Source organism: Cricetulus griseus, chromosome X (assembly GCF_003668045.3).
Source record: "Cricetulus griseus strain 17A/GY chromosome X, alternate assembly CriGri-PICRH-1.0, whole genome shotgun sequence".
In the NCBI taxonomy this organism is placed as follows: domain Eukaryota; kingdom Metazoa; phylum Chordata; class Mammalia; order Rodentia; family Cricetidae; genus Cricetulus; species Cricetulus griseus.
Genome location: NC_048604.1, coordinates 33,164,629 through 33,173,474, shown reverse-complemented (window position 1 = coordinate 33,173,474; position 8,846 = coordinate 33,164,629). Strand labels below are relative to the sequence as shown.

The 8,846-nt window shown below is 57.8% G+C and overlaps 1 long non-coding RNA gene across 1 annotated transcript in view; it reads left to right on the top strand.

Annotated features, from left to right (window-relative positions):
- LOC118239424 overlaps window positions 1-7,967 on the top strand; it is a 9,877-nt gene extending 1,910 nt beyond the window's left edge. Inside the window, exons 2-4 of the long non-coding RNA XR_004771470.1 lie at window positions 419-733; window positions 4,104-4,418; window positions 7,809-7,967. This is a non-coding gene — a long non-coding RNA (uncharacterized LOC118239424). The remainder of the gene's footprint in view (window positions 1-418; window positions 734-4,103; window positions 4,419-7,808) is intronic.
- Window positions 7,968-8,846: the final 879 nt, after the last annotated feature.

Genomic DNA, 8,846 nt, shown 5'->3' with positions numbered 1-8,846 from the left:
AGAAGGCATGAGTGGATGTGTGCTGCAGTCATCTTGGTGTGACAAGTGAGAATTGCTTAATTTCTCAGGGGGGCTAGGTTCCCTGTCCTGGGTGCACTGGAATCTGTTCAGAGAGCTGTTAGTACCATAAGTGTCTAGGCCCGGGCAAGGGAAGGTGTCTGACCACCGAGGATCCAGAAATTTCCATGTCTGAGGGACACTTGGGGACTTCGGGGAAAGTCAAGAAGAGTTTCCCAGGGGTGCCTGGTGGTGGGTGGGGGTGAAGGGCTGTGGAGAGGAGATGGAATGTGACAGAGCCAGAGGTAGCTCAGAAGGGTTGCTAGGAGATGGCTAGGGTGGGGACCCGCTCCCAGGACCTGGTTGGCAACCGGGCGGTTGGCAGGGATTGTTCCTTCTTTTGATGTGTCCTTGTCCCCAGGGCATGGTCCGGTGTGGCCCGTCTCCTCTCCTGGGACGAGATCTGGATGTCCCGGGCCCCTCGGGTCCCCTGGTGGGGACCATGAAGGACAGCATCTACCGGAACCCAGAGGCCGGCACTCCGTGGGCAAGAAAGCATACCAAGTGTTCCTGTGGCCCTTCTCCTTTCTCTTGGGAGCAGCAGACCCACTGGACGATTGATTGTCCCACGAGACTGGAGTCCACACAGGTGCACGCAGCGGCCTGTCCTTTGCCTTGTGTCCATCCAGGAGCGACCTTCTGCCACATTGGAAGCTGGGCCTAGCGCCCCATTGAGGTGGGTGGCCGTCACCCCAGGGTCATCTGCCACCGTTCCCGTGTGCCCTGACCTCTGGGACACAACCCCCTCGATGCCCTACCAGTCTGGGGTTGGTTGGCAGCCCTGACCTGGAAGCTTGGTTTGGCGAAGGTGCTAGTTGCCAGCAGACCCAAGGTCGCCCAGGCAGCCGGAGTGGTCACCTGGTAGGCCAGGGTCAAGTAGGTAGCTGCTGGACCTCAGAGGGCTGTGTTGCTGTTGGGGCGGGGTAGGGGTAGAGGTGGCCTCAGAATATGTTGGGAGGACAGCTAGGGGGCGAGACCGAGCCACCACCACTCCAGTCCCACCCACCCACCCCGCAACCACCTGGTCCCCGGGGTCATGAGTTTAGTTCTGAGGCTCCTGGCCTGCGGTCCAGATCCGCATGTCCTTTCTGTAGGCTTCCTTCATGGTACCCTGACCGCCAGCGCGACCCCCCCTGGCACCAGTGTGCCCTCACGCGGGGCCTGCACGGGGTTGGCGGGTGCCCGAGCACAGTGTCTGGGGGCAGTCCAGTGGAGGAGCCCCTGAGGTCCCTGACCACCGTTTCCGCAGCCCACCCGGCAGTCTGTACCCCCACTGGGATCCATCCCTTGCAGCAGGCTTAGATGGGGACACATCTGTGGCTAGTGTGTGGCAGCCATCTTGCAGCTTGGTGCTGGCCGCTTGGGGTTTTTTTGGTTGTTGTTTCTTGGCGTTTTTTCGCTTCCAAAGGGCGGAGGGAGTGCACCCATTTCCCGTGGCGGTTGGCATTGACGGAGCACTACTGCCATCCAGCGGATGGCGTTTGCCGATCCCGCCAGCAGGTCCCCGTGCTTCCCTGGACATGGCGGCTGGCTGCCTAGCGACAGGCTCTCCCTGCTGGCCCCACAGGACCCACGCGGGTCTCCTGCAGCCTCCTTGACCCAGGAGAGGGCTGGCAGGAACGAGGGCCCGGGTGACCTGAAGTAGGCGACAGGGGCTCCCTCGGCTTGCTGGGTTAGAGGCAGCGCAGCCTCACGGGTCCCCAGGCCGCCATGTCTGGCAGGATCTGGGGACCTTGCTGCCCGGGATTCTGCGTCCAGGGCTGCATCTGGCTTCCTGTGTGCACCTCTCCCGATTGCAAGGCCACAGCGTGTGCACAAGGCCACCCAGACACCGCCTAGCTTTTGCCTGAACCTCCCCAGCAGCACCCACAGCTCACGTCTCGAAACCGCACACACTGCCCGGCATCTCTGGCCTGTGCTCAGGCTCTCCGGGCCAGGGTGCCATTGTGGCCAAATGTCTGCCCTCCATTTCGTTCCCGCCTTGGTGCCATCCTCTCTCCTCTCGGCTGCCCGGCCTGGTCTCTGGCTGTTTTTTTGTTGTCTTTTAAACATGGCAATCTTCTTGAGCCGTGCTGAAGTCGTAATTCAGAGACTGCGACCTGTCAGAATGAGTTTTTGACCCCGAACACTAGAAGGGGCCTGGGAGGCACCACCCAAGTCGCCATTAGCAACCTGGTCGTGTACTCCCAAGCGGGCATGGTGTACAAGCCAGTGTGATGGTTCAGGGTGAAGCAGCCAGAGTAGGGTGTGCACTGAAGGGTGTCCAAAACAGTCCACACAGGCCCCGTGGGTACCTTCCAGACCAGGTTTAACTGCCCCTCCTCTCCCGACAGGCCTCCTGTCTTGTGTTGTGCTGGGGTCCCCCTTGCAGCCGCCATACTCCTGCCTTGCTCACCTGGCCTTAAACCGGGAGAGAACCCACCCCCACCCCCAGGGTCAAGAGAAGCCCCTTGCCCTGCTCTGCCCTGTCCTGTATCATCTGGGATGTTAGAAGACTTAGACAAGGCTCTGCAATGAACAGGGGTCTGTCTGACCTCCTAGAACTTGTGTTTGTGTCTGGCTTTAGTCTGTCTGTGTTCCCTGTACAGGAAGCTAGTTCTGTGAGAGGCTTTAATCGTTGCCAGAGACAGCGGGGTATGTAACTGTTGTGGTGGTCAGCTCACGTTTGAAACAGATGGACAGGTTGCCATGGAGAGGCAGACTTTCATGGAGGCGAAGGGCTCCACCCTTCAGCTCCAGCTCAGATGGGCACAGTGTCTAATGTGGTCCTGTGTGTGTGTGTGTGTGTGTGTGTGTGTGTGTGTGTGTGTGTGTGAAGGGTGCATGAACCCCTGGCTTGGTGGATGATTACATTGTGTGGGAACCATAGGTAAGTTGGCAGGAGCGTCCACTGGGGTAGCGTGCCTGGCACATCTATGAATTTAGAGCTCCCCACTGTGTTCCCGATACCCCCATGGAACTCCTCTGGAGCTTCAGAGCCGATGCCTCCAGGAGGCTATGAGAGAAGGAGAGATGCCAGAGACTAGACAGGTTTGTCTCTAGGAGGCAGGGGGATTGGGTTCTTCTAGGAGCGATGTCTAGGAAAGATGTCACCAGTGTGAAGGTGTGGCCCTTTAGTCTCTTGGTGTTCCTAGGAGGACGGCTCTCTGTTGGGTAGTGAAAAGCATTTCCCAGCTGCATATGGTATATCATCTGTATCCAGACAGGCCTAGGTGCCCTGGATGCCATCAATGGGACTGTCCTTAGGAGCCCAGGATACAGGGAGGCCCAAGAGAGGAGGAGGTAGTGGTAGAGCTGGAAAGATAGATAGAGAGATAAGAGAGAATGAGATGGGTCAGGGGCCCCGAGAATCTGTGAGTGTAGATTTGCATTTTAGTATTTATTTATTTATTTATTTATTTATTTATTTATTTATTTGTTCTTTCATCCATTCATTCATTCATTCATTTATTTTTGTGCGATGCTATTTATGCATGCAGGCAGCTGGGCCGACACATTCTGTCTATGGACTACTGTTTCTGTTCCCTGGGTCTGGGCCCCTGATGGGAAAGGATGAGGGCTCCTGGAGGTCTCACTGTTAGGACATGTGGAGTTTGGTAGAAGGATTTGGTAGGAATTTGGTCCTTGAAGAAGGCATGAGTGGATGTGTGCTGCAGTCATCTTGGTGTGACAAGTGAGAATTGCTTAATTTCTCAGGGGGGCTAGGTTCCCTGTCCTGGGTGCACTGGAATCTGTTCAGAGAGCTGTTAGTACCATAAGTGTCTAGGCCCGGGCAAGGGAAGGTGTCTGACCACCGAGGATCCAGAAATTTCCATGTCTGAGGGACACTTGGGGACTTCGGGGAAAGTCAAGAAGAGTTTCCCAGGGGTGCCTGGTGGTGGGTGGGGGTGAAGGGCTGTGGAGAGGAAATGGAATGTGACAGAGCCAGAGGTAGCTCAGAAGGGTTGCTAGGAGATGGCTAGGGTGGGGACCCGCTCCCAGGACCTGGTTGGCAACCGGGCGGTTGGCAGGGATTGTTCCTTCTTTTGATGTGTCCTTGTCCCCAGGGCATGGTCCGGTGTGGCCCGTCTCCTCTCCTGGGACGAGATCTGGATGTCCCGGGCCCCTCGGGTCCCCTGGTGGGGACCATGAAGGACAGCATCTACCGGAACCCAGAGGCCGGCACTCCGTGGGCAAGAAAGCATACCAAGTGTTCCTGTGGCCCTTCTCCTTTCTCTTGGGAGCAGCAGACCCACTGGACGATTGATTGTCCCACGAGACTGGAGTCCACACAGGTGCACGCAGCGGCCTGTCCTTTGCCTTGTGTCCATCCAGGAGCGACCTTCTGCCACATTGGAAGCTGGGCCTAGCGCCCCATTGAGGTGGGTGGCCGTCACCCCAGTGTCATCTGCCACCGTTCCCGTGTGCCCTGACCTCTGGGACACAACCCCCTCGATGCCCTACCAGTCTGGGGTTGGTTGGCAGCCCTGACCTGGAAGCTTGGTTTGGCGAAGGTGCTAGTTGCCAGCAGACCCAAGGTCGCCCAGGCAGCCGGAGTGGTCACCTGGTAGGCCAGGGTCAAGTAGGTAGCTGCTGGACCTCAGAGGGCTGTGTTGCTGTTGGGGCGGGGTAGGGGTAGAGGTGGCCTCAGAATATGTTGGGAGGACAGCTAGGGGGCGAGACCGAGCCACCACCACTCCAGTCCCACCCACCCACCCCCCGCAACCACCTGGTCCGCGGGGTCATGAGTTTAGTTCTGAGGCTCCTGGCCTGCGGTCCAGATCCGCATGTCCTTTCTGTAGGCTTCCTTCATGGTACCCTGACCGCCAGCGCGACCCCCCCTGGCACCAGTGTGCCCTCACGCGGGGCCTGCACGGGGTTGGCGGGTGCCCGAGCACAGTGTCTGGGGGCAGTCCAGTGGAGGAGCCCCTGAGGTCCCTGACCACCGTTTCCGCAGCCCACCCGGCAGTCTGTACCCCCACTGGCATCCATCCCTTGCAGCAGGCTTAGATGGGGACACATCTGTGGCTAGTGTGTGGCAGCCATCTTGCAGCTTGGTGCTGGCCGCTTGGGGTTTTTTTGGTTGTTGTTTCTTGGCGTTTTTTCGCTTCCAAAGGGCGGAGGGAGTGCACCCATTTCCCGTGGCGGTTGGCATTGACGGAGCACTACTGCCATCCAGCGGATGGCGTTTGCCGATCCCGCCAGCAGGTCCCCGTGCTTCCCTGGACATGGCGGCTGGCTGCCTAGCGACAGGCTCTCCCTGCTGGCCCCACAGGACCCACGCGGGTCTCCTGCAGCCTCCTTGACCCAGGAGAGGGCTGGCAGGAACGAGGGCCCGGGTGACCTGAAGTAGGCGACAGGGGCTCCCTCGTCTTGCTGGGTTAGAGGCAGCGCAGCCTCACGGGTCCCCAGGCCGCCATGTCTGGCAGGATCTGGGGACCTTGCTGCCCGGGATTCTGCGTCCAGGACTGCATCTGGCTTCCTGTGTGCACCTCTCCCGATTGCAAGGCCACAGCGTGTGCACAAGGCCACCCAGACACCGCCTACCTTTTGCCTGAACCTCCCCAGCAGCACCCACAGCTCACGTCTCGAAACCGCACACACTGCCCGGCATCTCTGGCCTGTGCTCAGGCTCTCCGGGCCAGGGTGCCATTGTGGCCAAATGTCTGCCCTCCATTTCGTTCCCGCCTTGGTGCCATCCTCTCTCCTCTCGGCTGCCCGGCCTGGTCTCTGGCTGTTTTTTGGTTGTCTTTTAAACATGGCAATCTTCTTGAGCCGTGCTGAAGTCGTAATTCAGAGACTGCGACCTGTCAGAATGAGTTTTTGACCCCGAACACTAGAAGGGGCCTGGGAGGCACCACCCAAGTCGCCATTAGCAACCTGGTCGTGTACTCCCAAGCGGGCATGGTGTACAAGCCAGTGTGATGGCTCAGGGTGAAGCAGCCAGAGTAGGGTGTGCACTGAAGGGTGTCCAAAACAGTCCACACAGGCCCCGTGGGTACCTTCCAGACCAGGTTTAACTGCCCCTCCTCTCCCGACATGCCTCCTGTCTTGTGTTGTGCTGGGGTCCCCCTTGCAGCCGCCATACTCCTGCCTTGCTCACCTGGCCTTAAACCGGGAGAGAACCCACCCCCACCCCCAGGGTCAAGAGAAGCCCCTTGCCCTGCTCTGCCCTGTCCTGTATCATCTGGGATGTTAGAAGACTTAGACAAGGCTCTGCAATGAACAGGGGTCTGTCTGACCTCCTAGAACTTGTGTCTGTGTGTGGCTTTAGTCTGTCTGTGTTCCCTGTACAGGAAGCTAGTTCTGTGAGAGGCTTTAATCGTTGCCAGAGACAGCGGGGTATGTAACTGTTATGGTGGTCAGCTCACGTTTGAAACAGATGGACAGGTTGCCATGGAGAGGCAGACTTTCATGGAGGCGAAGGGCTCCACCCTTCAGCTCCAGCTCAGATGGGCACAGTGTCTAATGTGGTCCTGTGTGTGTGTGTGTGTGTGTGTGTGTGTGTGTGTGTGTGTGTGTGTGTGTGAAGGGTGCATGAACCCCTGGCTTGGTGGATGATTACATTGTGTGGGAACCATAGGTAAGTTGGCAGGAGCGTCCACTGGGGTAGCGTGCCTGGCACATCTATGAATTTAGAGCTCCCCACTGTGTTCCCGATACCCCCATGGAACTCCTCTGGAGCTTCAGAGCCGATGCCTCCAGGAGGCTATGAGAGAAGGAGAGATGCCAGAGACTAGACAGGTTTGTCTCTAGGAGGCAGGGGGATTGGGTTCTTCTAGGAGCGATGTCTAGGAAAGATGTCACCAGTGTGAAGGTGTGGCCCTTTAGTCTCTTGGTGTTCCTAGGAGGACGGCTCTCTGTTGGGTAGTGAAAAGCATTTCCCAGCTGCATATGGTATATCATCTGTATCCAGACAGGCCTAGGTGCCCTGGATGCCATGAATGGGACTGTCCTTAGGAGCCCAGGATACAGGGAGGCCCAAGAGAGGAGGAGGTAGTGGTAGAGCTGGAAAGATAGATAGAGAGATAAGAGAGAATGAGATGGGTCAGGGGCCCCGAGAATCTGTGAGTGTAGATTTGCATTTTAGTATTTATTCATTTATTTATTTATTTATTTATTTATTTATTTATTTATTTATTTGTTCTTTCATCCATTCATGCATTCATTCATTTATTTTTGTGCGATGCTATTTATGCATGCAGGCAGCTGGGCCGACACATTCTGTCTATGGACTACTGTTTCTGTTCCCTGGGTCTGGGCCCCTGATGGGAAAGGATGAGGGCTCCTGGAGGTCTCACTGTTAGGACATGTGGAGTTTGGTAGAAGGATTTGGTAGGAATTTGGTCCTTGAAGAAGGCATGAGTGGATGTGTGCTGCAGTCATCTTGGTGTGACAAGTGAGAATTGCTTAATTTCTCAGGGGGGCTAGGTTCCCTGTCCTGGGTGCACTGGAATCTGTTCAGAGAGCTGTTAGTACCATAAGTGTCTAGGCCCGGGCAAGGGAAGGTGTCTGACCACCGAGGATCCAGAAATTTCCATGTCTGAGGGACACTTGGGGACTTCGGGGAAAGTCAAGAAGAGTTTCCCAGGGGTGCCTGGTGGTGGGTGGGGGTGAAGGGCTGTGGAGAGGAGATGGAATGTGACAGAGCCAGAGGTAGCTCAGAAGGGTTGCTAGGAGATGGCTAGGGTGGGGACCCGCTCCCAGGACCTGGTTGGCAACCGGGCGGTTGGCAGGGATTGTTCCTTCTTTTGATGTGTCCTTGTCCCCAGGGCATGGTCCGGTGTGGCCCGTCTCCTCTCCTGGGACGAGATCTGGATGTCCCGGGCCCCTCGGGTCCCCTGGTGGGGACCATGAAGGACAGCATCTACCGGAACCCAGAGGCCGGCACTCCGTGGGCAAGAAAGCATACCAAGTGTTCCTGTGGCCCTTCTCCTTTATCTTGGGAGCAGCAGACCCACTGGACGATTGATTGTCCCACGAGACTGGAGTCCACACAGGTGCACGCAGCGGCCTGTCCTTTGCCTTGTGTCCATCCAGGAGCGACCTTCTGCCACATTGGAAGCTGGGCCTAGCGCCCCATTGAGGTGGGTGGCCGTCACCCCAGTGTCATCTGCCACCGTTCCCGTGTGCCCTGACCTCTGGGACACAACCCCCTCGATGCCCTACCAGTCTGGGGTTGGTTGGCAGCCCTGACCTGGAAGCTTGGTTTGGCGAAGGTGCTAGTTGCCAGCAGACCCAAGGTCGGACAGGCAGCAGGAGTGGTCACCTGGTAGGCCAGGGTCAAGTAGGTAGCTGCTGGACCTCAGAGGGCTGTGTTGCTGTTGGGGCGGGGTAGGGGTAGAGGTGGCCTCAGAATATGTTGGGAGGACAGCTAGGGGGCGAGACCGAGCCACCACCACTCCAGTCCCACCCACCCACCCCGCAACCACCTGGTCCCCGGGGTCATGAGTTTAGTTCTGAGGCTCCTGGCCTGCGGTCCAGATCCGCATGTCCTTTCTGTAGGCTTCCTTCATGGTACCCTGACCGCCAGCGCGACCCCCCCTGGCACCAGTGTGCCCTCACGCGGGGCCTGCACGGGGTTGGCGGGTGCCCGAGCACAGTGTCTGGGGGCAGTCCAGTGGAGGAGCCCCTGAGGTCCCTGACCACCGTTTCCGCAGCCCACCCGGCAGTCTGTACCCCCACTGGCATCCATCCCTTGCAGCAGGCTTAGATGGGGACACATCTGTGGCTAGTGTGTGGCAGCCATCTTGCAGCTTGGTGCTGGCCGCTTGGGGTTTTTTTGGTTGTTGTTTCTTGGCGTTTTTTCG